The 21,078-nt window shown below is 41.0% G+C and overlaps 2 long non-coding RNA genes across 2 annotated transcripts; both read left to right on the forward strand.

Annotated features, from left to right (window-relative positions):
• Nucleotides 1-700: 700 nt before the first annotated feature.
• Nucleotides 701-1,714, forward strand: LOC108172032 (uncharacterized). Its single transcript, XR_001788584.3, has 3 exons — nucleotides 701-930; nucleotides 1,048-1,162; nucleotides 1,521-1,714. It is a non-coding gene; the product is annotated as an uncharacterized lncRNA (long non-coding RNA).
• An 8,762-nt stretch (nucleotides 1,715-10,476) lies between these two features.
• Nucleotides 10,477-11,590, forward strand: LOC139198200 (uncharacterized). The gene is made up of 4 exons (XR_011583472.1): nucleotides 10,477-10,635; nucleotides 10,758-10,838; nucleotides 10,949-11,060; nucleotides 11,191-11,590. It is a non-coding gene; the product is annotated as an uncharacterized lncRNA (long non-coding RNA).
• Nucleotides 11,591-21,078: the final 9,488 nt, after the last annotated feature.

A 21,078-nucleotide genomic window follows, 5' to 3' on the forward strand; every position in this document is an offset into this window, starting at 1 on the left:
GCATCAAGAATGCTCAAACGAAAAAGAGGGCCAGTTTCATCACCATTGTGCAGTGTTGAAATGGTAAAAAAAAGAAAGGAACTTTTATGATCAGCAAAATATTGTTTCAATATCTTTGCACGGAGCAATGGATAATCCGTGTGAAAATGGGTCATACTCCATGCAATGATCAGTACCAAATCCTGTAATTTTAACCATCTTAGGGTCAATTGACTTGCCGAAAACCCAAAACTGACTAGACCGCTGCTGATCTTTGAAAAAGACCAAACTTTCAAAATTACTTGCAGTCAAGTACAAATTTGTCCTCCTCTCAAACATCATTCCCTCAGGTGAAAATCATCCATTGTGAGATGTCAGGTGTTGCACTGGATGATTTCACCCGAGGGAATGATGTTGTAGAGAGGACAAATGTTCTTGACTGCACCTAATTTTGTGAGTTTGGTCTTGTTCAAAGATCAGTAGCTATCTGGCCAGTTTTGGGTTTTCGGCAAGTATATCGACCCTATGATGGTTAAAATCATAGGGTTTGGTTGTGATCATTGCTTGGAGTTTGACCCGTTTTCACACAGGTTATACATGGCTTGAGAGGAAAAAATGGAATAAAAAATGGATTGTTGAATCTTACTTATTTGTTGGTTTGAGAGGAAAAAATGTTTGACAAAAAAAAAAAGAGGAAAAAATGTCTGAGGTCATGAATGATGAATAATGAATAATTTTATTGTTTTTATTGCTGCTGAAATTTTTGTTAGTATGTAAATTCTTGTTTGGTGCACGGCCACACTGGCGAAGATGCGATTTTGTTTCTCTTCTCCTTGGTTCTACAGATGGCTGGAATTCGGATCCGAAACCGGCGACGCCAAGGTTGGAGAAATATCACTCTCCTTACTCCATTCGAACGGCAACCATGAAAATGGCTGCAAATCCAGCAAGGTAAAAATCCTTCCTTTCTCTGTCATCTGATTTCATGACCTCCGAGGTCATATGAAATCAACCTTGCCTTCATGCATGTGTCCGATTATGTGTCTGATGCTTGTATGCTCTTTGCAGGTCCCTGAAGCCGATGCATGTGTGTGCTTTGCCAAGGAAATGGTCAATCCGATGGATCTGCAAACAGAAAAAAGAGGAATCCTCTCGGAAATGACAGATTCCGTTTGATGTAAAGGTAAAACTTGGTAATCCTTGTGTGGATCTGCAATGTTTCTCTTTCAAAACGACTTTTCTACTTTGAAAGCTGGCTTCAACTTTGTTGATGAATTTCGTTCTCAATTTTAATCGGTTATCTACTTGAATCCATTTTTCTAAGCCTAATTAGTTCATGCAATCAGCGATCTTTCATGTTTAAATATGCTAAATACTTTAGATTTGAAACTTTGCGTGTTGAATGTCAAGATAGAGAAACTTTTCTATAAACAACCATCTGTCCATTTATGCATTTGTTTCTAATCTTTAGCAAAAGCATCCCTTAACAAATCCACTTGTCATTTGTTCATATTAACATCAATTTTTCCAATTTCTAACAGATAAATGAAAACAGCAACATATCAGAAGAAAGGAGGAACAAAGTGAAGAAACAAACCATTAGATTCTGGAAATTCAACACTACTCCTTGGTTCTTATTGTAGATAGGGTTGTAAATAGATTTCCCCATGTATACAAGTAGTAATGCTAATCATATATATTTAAAACTTTCTACATGTTTTATACAGTTTCAAAACCTACAGCACCGCGTGAGCACGCTTGCTATTAAAACCTGGACCCAATATGCTTGACCGGAGTAAACACCGGACAAAATTATGAACAAACTGGACTTGCATAGTGGACCCTTCTGTATTGGACCTCCGAATTGTAGAATACTAGAATGTGGATCTAGGACTTTAAAAATGATGTAAATCTATGGGGTAGGAGTGAGTCGAGTGACATGAGTGAATTAGTTGGGTCCAATACAGAAGCCTCATCAAAATTGCCCGTGCGCTTTCTGAAAACCCTCCCAAAATAACTGCTGTTTGCGGTGAAGGTGATTAGAAAAATTACTTGGGACGTATCTCTGCAAGTTAAGCAACGCATTTCTAGGCCCCATAACTGCTTGTTTGCTGTGACTGTGCTTGCATGTTTGTCTAACTGCTTTAAGCTTCATTAAATTTTGCAATTTGATAGCACTAGAACTGCTGTGGTTGATGGTAAACTAGACTTGCTGCTGGATGCAGGATCCAGTTTTACTTTTTTGTGTGCGCATTTGACCACTATAGTTGGAAAATAGGTTCGTCTTGCTATTCCGGTTTGCTCCCTGCAAAAATCCAATGTTCTTCAATTAATATACTGTTTTTATCACCCCAAGCTTACACAGCACAAATTGTAACACACACACACAAGTTTTGAAACAAATGTTTTTGATGTTGAAACACGGAATGTGAAAACAGAGAATTTAAATTAAAACTAATTAGTAAATAAAACAAACACACACACACACACACACATATATATACTTATTTTTTTATTTTTAGAGTTTCTATTTTAATTTTTTTTTGAAATAAGTGGGTAACAAAGGAAATATGCACCTAGAAATAAATAAATAAAAAAAAATGAAAGACTTGAGCATTTCCAATAGAATGTCTACAACTATATGGTCACTAAATATATGGACAAATGATTTTTAATGGGCCGGATTTGGAGTTCTCAAAGTATCTTAATATATAAGGATTTATCAAATATTTTAAAGAAATTCTCAAATATGAAGACTAAAAGAGTAGAAATTGTTGTGGTCTATTTTATCTGACAGAGGGACTAGGGCCGGCGGCAGAGAGAGAGGAGAGAGATGTGTGTTTGTAGAATTGTAGGGGAATGTGTGTGTTGTTATCCCTCCTACATTGTGCCTTTATTTATAGTAGTAAAGGGAGAAAAGATATTCCTTCTTCTCCAAGTAATACAAGTTGTAATAGGAAATGATAACTAGAATCAAATCTTATCTAGGATTTACACAATCATACTTAAACTAGGAATGTTTACAACACTCCCCCTTGAGTGTGTAAATACTCAAGGTAGATTCAGCATCATGCAGAAGTTGAGGAAGTCGACTCGTTGGCACTGATTCCAAGGAACAACGCTTATTCTCAATAAGGTAGGAACTTGCATAAGTAGTAAGTCTCACTAAAAACCCTAAGGCTATGGCAAAAACCCAAGTAGGGACAAAATCCATAGTCTAAGGAAAAATGCGTGAGAAATGCAAAGTCAAAAGAAACGTCTACAGGACGTCATCAGGGATATGACCAGCCCAAGGTGGGTGCCTCGTTAAAACCTAGTTAGGTAGCAAAAACCCAGTGGGAAAAATGCTCCTAATCGTAGGGAAAAAGAGTACATTAAGATCAAGCAAGTATCTAGAAGATACTCCCCCTGAGTTTGACATAATTCCAAAGAGAAATAGCAAAGTTACAACTCAGAAAGTTTACGCATACCAATTCCATGAACAAGCTTCTGAAACGTCGCATTCGGTAGTGATTTGGTGAAGAGGTCGGCCAGATTGTCTTGTGATCGGATTTGCGTGACTTCAATCTTCTGATGCTCTTGTTGTTGATGTGTAAAGAAGAACTTCGGCTCAATATGCTTGGTGTTGTCTCCTTTGATGTAACCCTTCTTGAGCTGTTCGATGCAAGCTGCGTTGTCTTCAAAAATCGTCGTCGGGGCATTAACGGCGGGATGAAGATCACAGGAGCTTCGAATATGGCCCACTACTGCTCTCAACCAAAAGCATTCCCGAGTTGCTTCATGTAAGGCGAGAATTTCAGCATGGTTAGACGAAGTGGCAACTAAGGTCTGTTTAGTTGACCTCCAAGATATTGCGGTGCCTCCAACGGTAAAGACATAACTCGTTTGAGAACGCGCCTTGTGTGGATCAGATAAGTATCCAGCGTCGGCATAACCAACAAGGCGAGAATCAACCCGATGAGCATAGGGTGCGGCATCACTCGAGGATTCGTAGGGATAGAATAAGCCCAAATCCGTAGTACCCTTAAGGTAACGGAAGATGTCTTTCACGCCAGTCCAATGTCTGCGTGTTGGTGCATTGCTGTATCTTGCCAAAAGATTAACAGCGAAGGAGATGTCGGGTCTAGTGCATTGAGCTAAGTACAATAAAGCGCCTATCGCACTTAGATAAGGAACTTCAGGCTCCAAAATCTCTTCATCATCCTCCTTCGGACGGAAGGGATCTCGCTTTGCATCTAGCGTACGAACGACCATAGGAGTACTCGAAGACTTCGCTTTATCCTCATTAAAACGGCGCAACACCTTCTGGGTGTAGTTCGATTGATGTACTAGGATTCCATCCGAACAATGCTCTATCTCGAGACCGAGACAGTATCGAGTCTTACCTAGATCTTTCATCTCAAATTCCGACTTCAGGTGCGAAGCAGTTCTCGCGAGCTCTTCAGGAGTTCCGATGAGATTCATGTCATTGACATATATTGCAACAATCGCAAATCCGGAATATGACTTCTTAATGAACACACAAGGGCATAGTTCGTTATTCACATATCCCTGACTAGTCAAATACTCACTTAAACGGTTATACCACATTCTTCCGGATTGTTTCAAACGGTATAGTGAACGCCTCAGCCGAATTGAGAGCGTGTTCCGGGGTTTGGAAATATTTGAACCAGTCAATGTAAGTCATTCGGGAACTTTCATATAAATTTCCGTATCAAGATCCCCATAGAGATACGCGGTTACTACGTCCATCAGCTGCATATCCAGTTTTTCGGAAACTACCAAACTGATAAGGTATCGAAAAGTAATCACATCCATAACGGGTGAGTAAATTTCATCATAGTCAATCCCGGGGCGTTGTGAGAAACCTTGTGCTACAAGACGAGCTTTGTAACGCACAATTTCGTTATTCTCATTACGCTTCCTAACGAAAACCCACTTGTAGCCAACAGACTTCACATGTGGAGGAGTAGGAACTACAGGTCCAAACACCTTACGTTTCGCAAGTGAATCAAGTTCGACTTGGATTGCTTGTTTCCAGTTTGACCAATCAGCTCTACGTCGACATTCATCAACGGAACGCGGTTCAATGTCATCGCTCAACATGATCTCAGTAGCTACTGCAAATGCTAATGCATCGTCGACAATCATCTCATTTCTACGCCACACATCATCTAAGCTAGCATAATAGACCGAAATCTCACGATTCTCGGGAGGAGGATTCGTCTCTTCAAGGACGCTTCCATAATCTAGAATTTCCTCATGAGTTGGGTAAAATGAGTAAGCGATAGTCGGATTCACGGTAGGCTCTTCAGGACCTTGTGCCGTGGTTTTCCTCTTCCGGGGGTGTGAATCCTTTGAACCAAGGGGTCTGCCACGCTTTTGTGTAGGGGCAGATGATTGGCTAGCCGCTAATGTACGTGGATCACCAGAATTGGCATCCCGGGCTTCCAGGAGGGTAGTCCGTCGTACATTTGGTACATCCATCTTTGCAGGCGTATTCGCAGTTGGAATATGTGATCTTGTCACGCGCGCTAGATTGGTGAAAGCATCTGGCATGCTCTGAGCTATGCTCTGGAGATCTAATATGCACTGCACTTCAGCTTCAGACTGAGCGGTGTGGGGATCTAAATGAGACAAAGTGGGAGTCGTCCACGATAATTCGCGTCGTTCATTAGGAACGTTGACGTTCGTATCTCCCCCTAACGACGGGAAGACTGTCTCATAGAAGTGACAATCCGCGAAACGAGCGGTAAACAGATCGCCTGTCAAAGGTTCTAAGTAACGAATAATCGAAGGAGAATCATATCCGACATAGATTCCCATCCTTCGCTGAGGCCTCATTTTTGTACGTAAGGGCGGCGAGATCGGCACATAGACCGCACAACAAAAAACGCGCAGATGCGATATGTCGGGTTCACATCCGGTGAGCAACTGAAGGGCACTAAATGGTTGTGTCGCAACAGGCCTCAGGCGGACCAACTTTGCTGCGTGCAATATTGCATGGCCCCAAGCAGTGATCGGGAGCTTGGTACGTATGACCAACGATCGAGCAATCATTTGTAAACACTTAATGAAAGCCTCTGCCAGGCAGTTCTGGGTGTGAACATGGGGTACAGGATGTTCAACTTCAACCCCAACCGACATGCAATAGTCATCAAAAGTTTTAGATGTGAATTCTCCAGCATTATCCAATCGAATAGATTTGATCGGATAATCAGGGTGGTGAGCCCTGAGCTTGATAACCTGAGCCAACAGTTTGGAGAATGCAGCGTTCCTTGTGGACAACAAGCACACGTGTGACCAACGTGTAGAAGCGTCAACCAAAACCATAAAATATCTAAATGGTCCGCAGGGAGGTTGAATCGGTCCACAAATGTCCCCCTGAATCCGTTGTAGAAAAATGGGAGGATTCGAACGAATCTTGTCATAAGAAGGCTTAGTAATAAGTTTTCCCATAGAACATGTTTGACATGCAATTTCATGGATCGAACCTAAGCTTCGGGTTAGTGGATGCCCGTGTGAAGTTTTGAGGATACGGCGCATCGCTATTCGTCCAGGATGTCCCAACCGATCATGCCAAAGTGTAATTTCGTGCGCGGTCCCTGTGGTAGGGCCGGCCACATAGTGGCATTCTATGGGGCGTATGGTCGTAGTATACAAACCACTCGGGTTACACTCCATCTTCTCTAGAATACGCTTCTGGCCATATTCGTAGGAAGTTACGCATAGAAATTCAACTCCGTTTTCTACGTGGGTTTCAGCGTGGTAATTGTTATCTCTAATGTCCTTGAAACTGAGTAACGTTCTTCCGGAACGTGGAGAATAGAGTGCCTCAACAATGGTCAAGATTGTACCATTGGACAACATTATACGTGCCTTACCGTATCCTTCGATCAGGTTGGATGGGCCTGAGAGGGTTGTCAGAGGTGCATTCTTAGGTACGAAGTTAGTGAAATAGATGCGTTCACGCAAAACAGTATGCGTAGTTGCACTATCTGCCAGACAACTAACTTTCCCACTAGTCATACCTAGAATGAAAAATTAATTTGAATCGGTCACATGCATAAAAGTTTATAAAAACAAGTATCAATTCAAAATAATTTCATTTATTCAAGGATTAAAAACTTAATATCCAAAATAAATCGCCAACTAATAATCCAAAACATAAAGGAAAATTGTTCAAAATCAACCAAAAAACAAGGTGGGGTTCGGCCACTAGGTGGAATTCGGCCCCAATTGTATTATTTCAACTGAAAAATAAGTCTATGTCTAAGATTCTAATCTTCCATAGGAGTGGTATCCTCTTGAAAATCAGAAACCTCCATCTTTGTAGTCTCCGGTTCGTCCACTTGCAGGAAGTTTGATTCAAACTTTGTACGACGAGAATGATATGCATCCACAACCTTCTTGGGAGCACGGCAAATATGGGACCAATGGTCCTTGGAACCACAACGATAGCACATATCGTCATTCATTGTGGCAGGTGCTTTGCCCTTATTCTTGAAGTTCGGGGCCTTGGGAGCGAGGTTTGGGCGCTTCTGGGCTTTGTTTCCTCCCTTGGATCGGTCTTGGCTCTGTTGACCTTGGTGGGATGGCTTCTGGCCGCCCTTACCACGCCTCTTTTGGCGTTTTGGGTGCTGATTAGTGCTATAATGTGCTTCAGGCACAGCAGTAGCCCCAGCAGGTCGAGCTTGATGATTCTTCATCAACAGCTGGTTCTGCTTTTCTGCAAGAAGTAAAACAGAGATCAAATCCGAGAACTTAGTGAACTTCTGAGCTCTATATTGTTGCTGCAGGACAATATTAGAAGCAGAGAAGGTCGAGTAGGTCTTCTCCAGGAGATCCTCTTCAGTCAAAGTTTCATTGCAAAACTTGAGAAGTGATCGGATTCGACAAACTTCAGAATTATATTCATTCACAGACTTAAAGTCTTGGAAGCGCAAGTGCTGCCAGTCGTGTCTTGCTTCAGGCAATAATATGTCATTTTGGTGATCGAAACGATCAGCCAAAACGACCCATAATGCACGTGGATCCTCCTCAGCAAGGTACTCAGTTTGTAGAGCGTCATGGATATGTCTTCGGATGAAGATCATAGCAGTGGCTTTTTTAGCCTCGCCAACAGGTTTATCTGTTGCTTCTTCAATAGCAGGACGCAAGTTCTTTGCAGTGAGGTGGAGCTTCACATCTTGAACCCACTTGAGGTAGTTCCTTCCAGAAACCTCCAAAGCGGTGAAGTCGAGTTTGTTCAAGTTCGACATGTTCCTATCACAAAATAGATGGACAAGATGTGGTTAGTGTAATGGAGAAAAATCAATCCATTCACATAGGAGTAGAACATACAGGTTCTAATAGACATGTATTGGTTTAATTTTGCATGAAAAACTTCGGGTTTTCATGGGTGATATATTTAAGTGAAAACTTCGGGTTTTCTAACAAGGCATGTGTATAAGAAACTTCGGGTTTCAAAGTAATTATGAACTTCAGGTTCATATATTCCTGCAGGCAAACACAAATATATATGCAAACAAATATGCAAAGAATATATGCAGAAATATTGTATAATGATAAGTGAATTAATGTATTTTTGGTCTTCGGGGCCAAATTAAAGTGTGGGTGAAAATATAAAAACCCATATTATTTTAAAAAAATTAAATAATAAAATCTCGGGGCCTAAAAATATAGGCCGAGGACCCCCGGGTGTAGGCTGCAGGCCCACGGGGTGAGAAGGGAATGGGCTGCTGTGTGCAGCCCTAAAAAAAATTTCTCTTTCTTTTTTTTTTTTCGCGGGCGGGCCACTTCAGGTTGGCCCAAAGAAACAAAAAAAATCTTTTTTTTTTTCGGTATGGGCCGCTGCAGGCGAGCCCAGGAAATAAACAAAAAAAAAAATTGTTTTCTTTGCGGGCTGGGCCGCTGCAAGCGAGCCCAGCAAAAAAATTGTTTTTTTTTCTATTTTGTTACACGGGCCGAGAGACTGAGCCCGAGTAGGGCTCGGGAAAGAGACCCAAAAGAAATCCCAACCGTGCTGGGTGTGCAATGCCGAAGAAGAAAGCCGGAAAATTTTGACGGCGTCGGGGTTGTTGGGACTTGGGGTGAGTCATGGTTGTCGTGGACAATCACGGAGATAAGAAAATCTCAACGTTTCAACAACTATAAAATCTAAAAAAAAATTGAAATCAAAATTTTCAAAAAAAATTCCGACGAGATTCCAGTGAATCTCGGTTCAATTACCGACATGGGACGACTTCAGGTCGTTTATAGCAAGAACCAATAGGTTCGTGGTTGTGGCTGTAGGCCACTCCATGATCGGGGGACACCATGAAGGGTGTCGGGATTTTGGGTTTTTGGGGCTTGGCTCCGTGGGTTTCTGGGAACAAGGAGAGCTGAATGCTCTCTGATTTGCGTGTGATACCCCATCTGCAGGATGGTGGTCACGGGTTCGAAAGAACTCATATCCCAATCGCAAAAAAAATGTTTTTTTGTTTTTGTTTTTTTTTTTTCAATTCAATTATATTATATGCATGTATAATTTTAATGAATCACATATTTACGTTGATGCATATGCAAATAATAGTTTCAATGCATGTACATATGTAAGATTCAATTCATGACAAATATCAAATTCACATAATTGTAGCAATTTTGATGATGAAGCATATACAATTTATGTAGAATCTAAAATACGTTAAACGTAAAGTTGGGTCATGCATCATGGTGAATGTTCATGCTATCAGGGCTTGCAAAATATCGAGTTAAAAACCGTTGTTTGGAAAGAACCTGATTGCGTGATGATATGGATGAACTGGTTTGATGCAGAAAAAATTTCCAACGTCAGATTCCTAAGCGCAGCGGTAGGAGCGTGCTGATAACGTGTTGTGGTCTATTTTATCTGACAGAGGGACTAGGGCCGGCGGCAGAGAGAGAGAGGAGAGAGATGTGTGTTTGTAGAATTGTAGGGGAATGTGTGTGTTGTTATCCCTCCTACATTGTGCCTTTATTTATAGTAGTAAAGGGAGAGAAGATATTCCTTCTTCTCCAAGTAATACAAGTTGTAATAGGAAATGATAACTAGAATCAAATCTTATCTAGGATTTACACAATCATACTTAAACTAGGAATGTTTACAACAGAAATGTTATTGCTTTGTATGTTTTTCCTCCTTTTTGGACCAGCCTACATGGGGAAACTTCTTTGGTGTCTCAAGGCTTCATAAAAAAATTAATTGGACTATAAAGCCCCTCAAACAAAAAAAATCCACAACTAGCTGAAAATAATAGAAACAAAATAACAGGGATAATTTTGTCAGAATACAGAAATATAAAATATGTTTTATTAACAAAAAAAGAAACAAATAACTCCTCCTCCATTTTAGGAGAGAGATGTTAATATCTCACAAAAATATAAAAAAAATAAAAATAACAATCAAGGTGGGGAGAAAAATTATCAGAATTAGCACGTTTAGTATTCAAACTGCATAGCAGTTTCCGTTTAGTTTTCAAACTCACACAGCCTTTTATCATAACTTCTCCGTTGCATTTGTTTAGTTACAAAATTATGATATCACTCCATCACCCTTCATATCCACAGCTAAAGAAGAATTTGCGAAGGGGCAAAAGGTTGGATGCTTTGAATGTTTAATTGGTGGAGAAATGTATGGTAAGTTTTTTCTTTTTTCCTCTAATATTGATAGCCCTCCTTGAAATTTTCAGCGTTATTATATTTTCGTTGGTGTTCTATCGATTTGGCTTGGCTTTACTCCAATAGCATTCTATGTGCAGCATCGCAAAGTATCTTTAATTTTGTTTCCTTTCTCCACAAATCAAAGGCTTTCAACGTTTCGTCGACAATGCAATTAAAAGGTATGGAATTTTCCAAATTAATCGAAATCATGCAAATTCCCAATATTTATGAAGTTTTAACTTCAATTTCTCTCAAAAAATTCTTTCGTTTTGTTATTGTTTTTTAGCAGGTCGGGAGAGCTGGTTGCATAGGTTGCCGGGATACCTTCATCTGCAGAATTAATTAGAGCCATGTATGAAATTTCTGCCGCACCATGTGATTGGAATTTTAAATTCTCACAGGTTTTGCTACTTTGTTTAATTTTGATCCCAATTTTCTAATTAAATTTCTTCCTTTGGTACATCAAGTAGCCTAAAAAAAAGGTAGCTTTTAATCCTACTCAATTTATGTTGTTGGTTATTTAAATCACAGCATCCTTCTCTCCCACTACAACCCACGTCAATATCGTGCTGCTAGGGGAAGCAGTGGAGAACTCCAGGAACTCCATTTGGTCTCCAAAGAGGTAAGGGAGGTAGAATTCATCAGATCTCTCTTTTCTTTTTCATTGAACTTGATAGTATGTTATCGGAGCTAGCTTTGTGCTATTGTTGGCTCTTTTTTCAGTGTTTGCTCGAGTTCGTTTATGTGGCCCTCGAGGTTCTTTTTCCTTTCTTTAAGAGCTATTGACTTCTGTAAACATAATACATTTTGAACCTCTAATGTGATTGTTTTTCAGGAAGAGATTGAAAAGATTAAGAGGTGCCCTGAGCAAGATTCCTGTGATTGTCGAAGCCATTTCCATCTGCATAAGCTACCGTTGTCAAATAGATTTTCATTGGGTTAGTAATTCATGTTTTCAATTTTCGTTCTCTCTCAGTTTTGATCGCATATTTGCACTCTATTAATTTTATTTTTTTAATATAATTTTATGGACTGCAACAAATCAACTTTCTCTAGAATTTCTTGAACACCATGTTTGAATCGTCGGCCATGTTTCAAATGTGACCATTGCCTCCACATTTCATTTTATGGTTTTAGTTCATAATCAACTAATTCACTAATTCAATTACAAATAATGCTAATATTTGATTTTAACCAAACTCATTAAATTTTCAACATGACGGAACGATATGAGTTCATGATATGTTTTGTTGTCAAGTATATCAAGGTCAATTGAAGTTCTTGGATTGTTTTATACTTTTTATTTAGCTTTTAATTGTTACTAAATTATAAGGATCTTCTTTGTTACTTTTTGTTTTTTACATATTCTAGACAAAATACTTTAAATTCATGCATGTATTATTAGAGATGATAATCGCCTTTATTTTATATTTCTATACATTGAACCAATCCTCGCATATAAATGCATCTAAAATGTGTAAATTGCGCATAGCGTGCTATGATTAAAAAATGCCTTTTACACGAGCGTGAGCGCGTGCAGGAAGGCTAATCCGATATAGGCTCACTAGACTTCACTGAGTCTCTAATAGTACTAATTTTAGTATTTCAAACATTTCGAGACATGTTGACCAAAAGTCAACTCTCAGTCAATGGCAGGATCCACAACCTTACGTAATTCGATTCGGAAGATCAACACATCGGATTTCAGACCCGTAACTTCCTAAGGTCGTCATTATACTCATAGAACGATATATTCAAATTTCATCCCGATCCGATGTTCGGATCTCCGCCAATTACAAAATCAAATGGCTATCAACGTTTGATTTTACAATCTTAAAAATTCAATTCAGGAAGATCCATCAGATTCCAATGTTGTTGCAGATTTCATCCACTTCTGTGCTGCCAAGAAATCGAAATCTGTTCGTGATTCCTTCCCGATCATTCCGACAAAGAAACGGTCGTCTTTGAGAAGGCGGCCCAACAAGAAAACATGTTCCGGGTTTTCGTCAGTCCCCATCATCCTTCCCAAGAAGAAGAGGTCGCTGAGAAGGAGGGCAGCCCCATCTCTGGATATGACGTCGAAAAATCTGAAAAGGAAGCGGCTTTCTGGGTGTGAATCTTCTACAAACAACGATGGGGATGAAGGGTTTCTTCTTCAGAAGAAACAGAAGTTCGTTGATCCGATCCGTGGTAGTTGAGCACTGACGACCCTTAATTTACCACAACGAGACAGGTTTGCGTGTTGGTTCGGTCAATTTTATAGCTTTATTTTTGGTAGAATTCAAGTTTCAACTTCACTTATTAGAAATGAAATCCTAATTTCTCCAAGTTTTCGTAAGTGGTCAAGGATCCGGCAGTGAAGTCTATGATTCTCGACTTTTAAGTATATAGGGTGAATCTTATGTTTCGTTTAGGAATTATTGTTTCAGTTGTGTACGAGCCTATGATTCTCGAAACATTTAGCTGCTGTTTGTTAAGGCACTGTTATGTTGGAACTCTTCAAGAGACAGTATCCTACATACCAAACAAGACCTAATCGGATAAATGGTCCCCATGGTCATAATGTATTCGGATGATAGCCCCTGTGATAAAAAAATTCGAATTTAAACCCCTGTGGTCATAGTCTGTTAGGATTTAAACCTTGTGGTATAAGTCTGTTAGGATTTATGCCCTTCTGTCATTCCTTCATTAGGTTTAGGTTGGCAAAATCGAATAAATGATCCCCGTGATCATAACGTATTCGGAAGATAGTACCTGTGGTAAAAAAAATTCGGATTTAAACCCCTGTGGTCTAAGTTTGTTAGGATTTATGCCCGAAACTAGAGGTTTTGTCATTTCTCTGCTAAGCTTACAGGTGGAACTAATAAATCACATAATTCATTAAAATTCAAGATCTAATAAATCAAATAATTCAAAATGCCTTTATAAAATTAACGAGTTTTTGACTCCCGAATGTCCAACCGATTAATTAATTCTTTATATATATTCTATTTTTCTTTGAAAAATAAGATAGTAATCGTTGGCGTTTTCCTAGAATTTTACGTAAACCTCTTTGAGATAAATAGTTTTTTTGTGTAATTGTAAATGTGAAGTAAGTCTTCATATCCTATTGGTGAAACTAACTATTTGAAATTCAACAGATCCTCTGTTTTCGTCTTTTTCTTCTTGTGAAATAACTAAGATGAATAAATTTTTTTACCATAAACTGAAATCTTCTCTCCCCCCTTCGTATTGTAAGATATTTTTTTATTGATAGATACTCAGAGAAACTCTGCTCCAGCTTAACGAAGGAATGACATAACCTCTAATTTCAGACATAAATCCTAATAGACTTAGACCACAGGGGTTTAAATCCGAATTTTTTCTACCACAAGGGCTATCTTCCGAATTCCTTATGACCACGGGGACCATTTATCCGATTTGGCCAACCTAAACCTAATGGAGGAATGACAGAAGGGCATAAATCCTAACAAACTTAGACCACAAGGGTTTAAATCCTAACAGACTGTGACCACAGGGGTTTAAATCCGAATTTTTTTACCACAGGAGCTATCATCCGAATACCTTATGATCACGGAGACCATTTATCCGATTAGGCCTACCAAACAAATAAGAGTCAGAACGTTTCACTTGTCCTCTACAGATTGCAATATGGGAACAGTAACCATCATTCAGTTTTAAGTGCAATCAGCCCACGATGTACAGTGGTTGAGCTTTGCCGGGAACATTCAGCTCTTTTGGCAATGTGGAAAGGTGTTAGCTCTTAATTGTTTCAGTTATGTACTTGATTAATTGATTGAATACTTGATTGGGTGAGTCTACGTTCTTTGAAACGAATAAGAGTCATGATGTTACATTTGGTGGAAGTTGAGAAAAGAGAAAGCAACCTGTTTTGATTAGTGGTAGCATTGTAGGGAACTGTGACCCTCCAAAAATTTTAAGTCTAAACACCCACCATTTATAGGTGTTGAGCTTTGCCGGAACCATCTGGTACGTCATTTTATGTTAAAACTAACAACAGCTGTGCAAAATTTTGTGCCCAAGGTGAGGCGAGAGAAATTGAGAATCCTTATTTCAGTAGTTATTTTTCCTTTGCAAATGGTTTAACATTTCAACTGGGTGAAGATCAAATTTACTTTGAAGCTGTTCCATGCCAGTGAGATGTCACCAACATGTAAATTGTGGTACCTATATCCACACTACTGTGACAGAGGTTTATTTCAAAATTCCTCCGCACGCTTCACATAACCACTGCATTTTAATTGAACATTGCACTTAAATGTGTGTTTCCTCTGGCACTGCAGCTGCAGGGTGATCATCCATGTGAGCAGAGAAGAAACACTACCAAGTATCGGCCTCTTTTTCCTGCAAATGATCTTTTATTGACAAGTGATTTAGTGTGATTATATATCGGAGAAAGCTCTGGTTTTGATTGCTTGTCTAACTGAATATATTCTTTTTCTAACTGAATATTGCTAATTGTTTTACAAGTTGTTTTTTATGTTATTTTCCATATGCAGCCGGCACTCCATGATCACGTCGAATCCTTATGAAAATGAATCCAGAACAAAATCGCGCTAAAGCTAGGGCGTCACCCGTAAGTGGCGCGCTGTGTGGCCCGAGCACAGTGATAAATGAGCAAGGGTCGCTGTATCTCCATCGGCACCCGGATGCAGTGTTAAATGAGCAAGGGGGCCATAGATAAGGGGTAAATGCAAAGCTTAACCTTTGGAGAGAAGTGCTGGAATCTAAAGGTCTTCGCCTAAGCCGATCAAAGACAGAATATATGGAGTGCAAGTTCAGTGCAAATGGAGGCCAAAACGAGTTAGGGGTGAGGATCGGAGATCAAGAAATACCAAAGAGCGACCGTTTTCGTTACCTAGGATCTATCTTGCAAAAGAACGGAGAATTAGATGGAGATCTCAACCATAGAATACAAGCTGGATGGATGAAGTGGAAGAGTGCATCCGGCGTGTTGTGTGACCGCCGTATGCCACTGAAGCTCAAGGGAAAATTTTATAGGACGGCAATAAGGCCAGCGATGCTGTATGGCACAGAATGTTGGGCGGTGAAGCATCAACACATACACAAAATGGGTGTAGCGGAGATGAGGATGCTTCGTTGGATGTGTGGGCACACGAGAAAGGATAAGATTAAGAATGAGGATATCTGGGGTAAAGTAGGAGTAGCCGAAATTGAAGGCAAGATGAGAGAAAATCGGTTACGGTGGTTTGGACATGTGCAACGAAGGCCTACTGACGCTCCGATTAGAAGATGCGACTATGGGACAGAGGTTCAGGGCCGAAGGGGTAGAGGAAGACCTAGGAAAACTTTGGAAGAGACTCTAAGAAAAGACTTAGAGTACTTGGATCTAACGAAGGACATGACACAGGACCGAGCACAATGGCGTTCTAAGATTCATATAGCCGATCCCACTCAGTGACTTGGATTTTCCAAGTCTCCAACCGAGAAGTTTTCCTCACTCGGGAAATTAAGGGAACACTACCCCAACCTACATGCTCCACTCAGAAAGCTTCAACATACAAGCTTCAACAAAAGAAAATTCAAAGAACTTAGCGAAGAAGGTTTTGGTGTAATTTAACACAATACATTGAAATGAAGGAAAACTTATTTATTGATATCCCCGATAAACTACAAATATGTACATATACATGAGTAATAAACAAACAAGAGGGAGCCTTCACAAGGGTTGCTTAGGAGAAGTCTCAGCAGTCGGTAGAGCCCCAGAAAGAAAAGGCACCGGAGGGGGATTTTTCGGAGCCTCAGTACTGGACAGAACCCTAGAAGGAGGAGGCATCAGAGGTTGATCATTTGGAGCTTCATTACGCGGTACAGCCCCAGAAGACGAAGGCAATAAATGCCTTTGGAACAAACCCACAAATCTCTGATGATCAAGTAAAACCTGACCATCAGTTTCCTTCATTTGGTCAAGCTTCCTCTTCATGTTTGTAGCATAGTCATGTGCGAGCCGGTGCAACTGTTTATTCTCATGCTTGAGCCCTCTAATCTCCTGTTTGAGACTCATCACCTCAGCCGCCAATGATTCAACTTGGCGGGTTCGAGCAAATAGGCGTTGGGCCATATTAGACACAGAACCTGCACACTGAACACTGAGAGCCAGCGAATCCTTAACAGCTAACTCATCAGACCGTTTGGAAAGTAGTCTGTTATCTTTGGGCGTGAGAAGGTTCCTGGCCACCACCGCAGCAGTCATATCATTCTTCATCACGGAATCCCCAACGGTAAGAGGACCAGTAGGGGAGACGAAGGATGGGCGCCATATGTTGTCTGGAGAAGGCGGGGCTGCCTCTTCAACAAGGTTCAAGTCAAAACGACGGTCGGAGGGGCCAGACATTTTCAAAGGTGTTGAAGAGAGAAGAGGTTGGACAAATCAAGATCTTAGAAGGGCAAGAATGGAGCTTCTACTGGTGGAGATTCAAGTGTGCTTCGGAACTTAATGCCAGCCCCTATAAAAATCTGCACTCGACGGAGCTTCAGAAATCGAAGAGGCACCTGCTCAGAAATCGAAGAGGCGTTTGCTTTCTCAAAAGCTGGGCTGCTTAGAGACCACGAAGGTTGATCTCAGAAATCGAAGAGGCGTTTGCTTTCTCAAAAGTTAGGTTGCTCAAAGACCACGAAGGCCAATCTCAGAAATCGAAGAGGCGCTCGCTTTCTCAAAAGCTGGGCTCCTCAGAGACCACGAGGGCCGATCTCAGAAATCGAAGAGGCACCTACTTTTCCAGCCTTGTCAGCACCTGTCACACGCACACTCAGCTTTGCGGAAATTATGGGCATTCTGTCGAAGACTTCTGAGGAAGTAGAAAACACATGAATCTTACTGTTCAATCACCCACTTCCCACACGCAACAATAGCTCATGGGTATCACAGATAACTTTGCCAAAGTTCTCTGCCAAAATTGAGCACGTAAAGCTTGCAGCTCCCACTACATCGCTCTGACCAAGAAAGGTAAAAGAATAGCAAAGAAACAGCACTAACAAAGTTTAGACCCATAAATTTTGAAGGTCTAGCTACCATATTATTATCCACAAGGGTAAAGGAACAGTACCACTGCTGGATAATTGGAAAGTCCCTGTGTGGCAACCTCTGTGCTTCGTGGCAAGGTAGACTAGCAAACATGCCCAACCTTTACTCACACTCGAGAAAACACTACCAATAAGATTGCTTGCTCCAAAATCGAAGAGGCACCGTCCTCCGAATCTCGAGAGCTAGACTCCCAACATGACTACTTTCTCAAAAATCGAAGAGAGGGTAAAGGAACAGTACCATTGCTGGATAATTGGAAAATCTCTGTGTGTCAACCTCTGTGCTTCGTGGCAAGGTAGACTAGCAAACATGCCCAACCTTTACTCACATTCGAGAAAACACTCCCAACAAGATTGCTTGCTCCAAAATCGAAGAGGCACCGCCCTCCGAATCTCGAGAGCCAGACTCCCAACATGATTACTTTCTCAAAAATCGAAGTGACACTGCTCCCCGAATCTCGAGAGCCAGACCCCCAGCATGATTGCTTTCTTAAAAATCGAAGATGCATCGTTCTCCGAATCAATCGAAGAGACGCTCGCTTTCTCAAAAGCTGGGCTGTTTAGAGACCACGAAGGCCGATCTCAGAAATCGAAGAGGCACCTACTTTTCTAGCCTTGTCAGCACCTGTCACACGCACACTCAGCTTTGCGGAAATTATGGGCATTCTGTCGAAGACTTCTCGAGAGCCAGATACCACAGACCACTTTTTCAAAGTGCTCTGACAGAGTTAAAACATGTGAAGCTGGCAGCTCCCACTACTGTGCTATGACCAAGCAGGGTAAAGGAATAGCATTACTACTTGTTAGGGAGACTCCTATATATGTCGACCTTCATCCCCAACGGACAGGCAGACCTGCAAAAATGCTCAACCCTTCCTCATATCTGAGAGGGCACTCCCCACGAAGCCTTTCGAAATATTCAGCTTTCTTTCCCCCCGATAATACCTCTGCAAACAAGCTATACTAGAGCAAGAATATCTCATATCATCAGGGTTAAAAGCAAGAGTATCCCATATCATGCTTTTTCCCTGTCTTTTCCTTTGGCCTTGTTTTTACCTGCAAGACAAGGAGAAAGAGAGCAATCAGTCAGCACTTGGCATCAAGCTTCTAGCCAGGAACTGACTGCCTGGAACCCCTTACCTGATTACTTACCTGGCATTGCTCTCGAGTACTCATCTTCAACATCTTATGTTTCCAGGGAAGATACCGCATCTGCTTGAGGAACAGATAGGGCAAGTGCGAAGGATACAAGGAAGCATGTGGAGACAAGCGTAACAGCACACGTGCCGATACATCCATTACTCTGTCAAAAGCAAAAGTATCCCATATCAGCAGGGTCGAACGTACTCTAGATTTGATGGACTTGTTTTGACTCTCAAATTCTTCAGTCGGCTCTGGAGGAAACCAGAAAACCCTCCAGCTCAGTTCAAGAATAAGCCTGTGGAAAGTTACTTCTTCAAAAGCAAAAGTATCCCATATCATCTCTTCTCATTTTTCTTCTCTTTATCCTTCATGCTGCTGCAAGATGGGGAGAAGGTGAACAATCAGCCGGAGCTCTGATTGCTTACCTTGTCTGTCACCTCTTTCAGCAGATCCCCTAGCTCGGCGACTTGGGGGACTCCTACTACATGGTTTGTATCGCGCTTGACCAAGCCTGAAACTACAAGTAAGCTTCAAGTGAAATTGATACATTACCTTGTGCATCTCCACCAGTTAAAGATACCACCCCTGGATGGAGGAAGAGTACTTCCAGAGAAGATGCCACATCTACCTATGAGACAGATAAGGCAAGTCAAGACGATACCACACTCCGATACTTAGAAGTTTCGTGATTACGAGATCATTCTCTCACAATATTTCCTAATGTCATTTGTACTAAATCATTCACTTGTACTCACTAAAGGAGAGCTTGAACCTATGTACTTGTGTAAACTCTTCACAATTAATGAGAACTCTTCTATTCCGTGGACGTAGCCAATCTGGGTGAACCACGTACATCTTGTGTTTGCTTTCCTATCTCTATTCATTTATATACTTATCCACACTAATGACCGGAGCAATCTAGCGAAGATCACAAAAAGCGACCGTTTTTGCTGCCTAGGATCTATCTTGCAAGAGAACGGAGAATTAGATGGAGATCTCAACCATAGAATACGAGCTGGATGGATGAAGTGTAAGAGTGCATCCGGCGTGTTATGTGACCGTCGTAGGCCACTGAAGCTCAAGGGAAAATTTCATAGGACGACAATAAGGCCAATGATGTTGTATGGCACAGAATGTTGGACGGTGAAGCATCAACACGTACACAAAATGGGTGTAGCGGAGATGAGGATGCTTCGTGGGATGTGTGGGCACACGAGAAAGGATAAGATTGGGCATGAGGATATCCGAGGTAAAGTAGGAGTAGCCGAAATTGAAGGAAAGATGAGAGAAAATCGGTTTCGGTGATTTGGACATGGGCAAAGAAGGCCGACTGACGCTCCGGTTCGAAGATGTGACTACGGGACAGAGGTTCAGGGCCGAAGGGGTAGAGGAAGACCTAGGAAAACTTTGGAAGAGACTCTAAGAAAAGACTTAGAGTACTTGGATCTAACGGAGGACATGACACAAAACCGAGCGCAATGGCGTTCTAGGATTCATATAGCCGACCCCACTTAGTGGGAAAAGGCTTTGTTGTTGTTGTTGTTGTATGCAGCTTCGCTAATTGTGAACCTCATTCAGTGCTAGTTGTTGATAGGAGGTGAGCTTGTCGTTGGAAAACCTCTGCAGACCTGTAAGTTTTGGTCTTGTCTTGGCAGGTTGATGGAGTCTATCCTGGAAAAATTCCTCACGAGCTTGACCCTCCTGCTGACGTTGCAGAACTGCAAGAAGCATCTGGAGAAGGGTGCTTGCTTGCGAGTAATTAGAGGCCATGGTTATGGAAAGTGTTACACAGTTAATACGATTGTTCTGAGGTTTTCCCTTCTTGTTGTATTTGTAATTTTGTATGTGAAGGAGTATAAAGATGTTCTTTTATTGATACCATTTCGAATAGTCCATTTAGTTTTCAGTTTTTAGTTTTCAATTTTTCGCTAAAAGCAGGGTAAGTACATGGGAGAAATAAGGGATGAAATGCTCAGTTCTGCGAAGCAATGGTGGTGAGAAAGACGCAGAAGATAAATGCACGGATTGGTAAACAAAATAAAATAAAAGCAGAAAACAATCTCAAGTGGGTTTTATTTTCTATATCTGCCTCAGGCAGACCAAGTGGAACGAAAAGCTAAAAACAAAATGGTTATCAAACGAAAAGCTAAAAGTATGTCGAACTTTGATCTGCGAATTATTCGCTTGATTTTATACGTGTGGAAAGATACA

Source organism: Malus domestica, chromosome 08 (genome assembly GCF_042453785.1).
Source record: "Malus domestica chromosome 08, GDT2T_hap1".
Taxonomy (NCBI): Eukaryota; Viridiplantae; Streptophyta; class Magnoliopsida; order Rosales; family Rosaceae; genus Malus; species Malus domestica.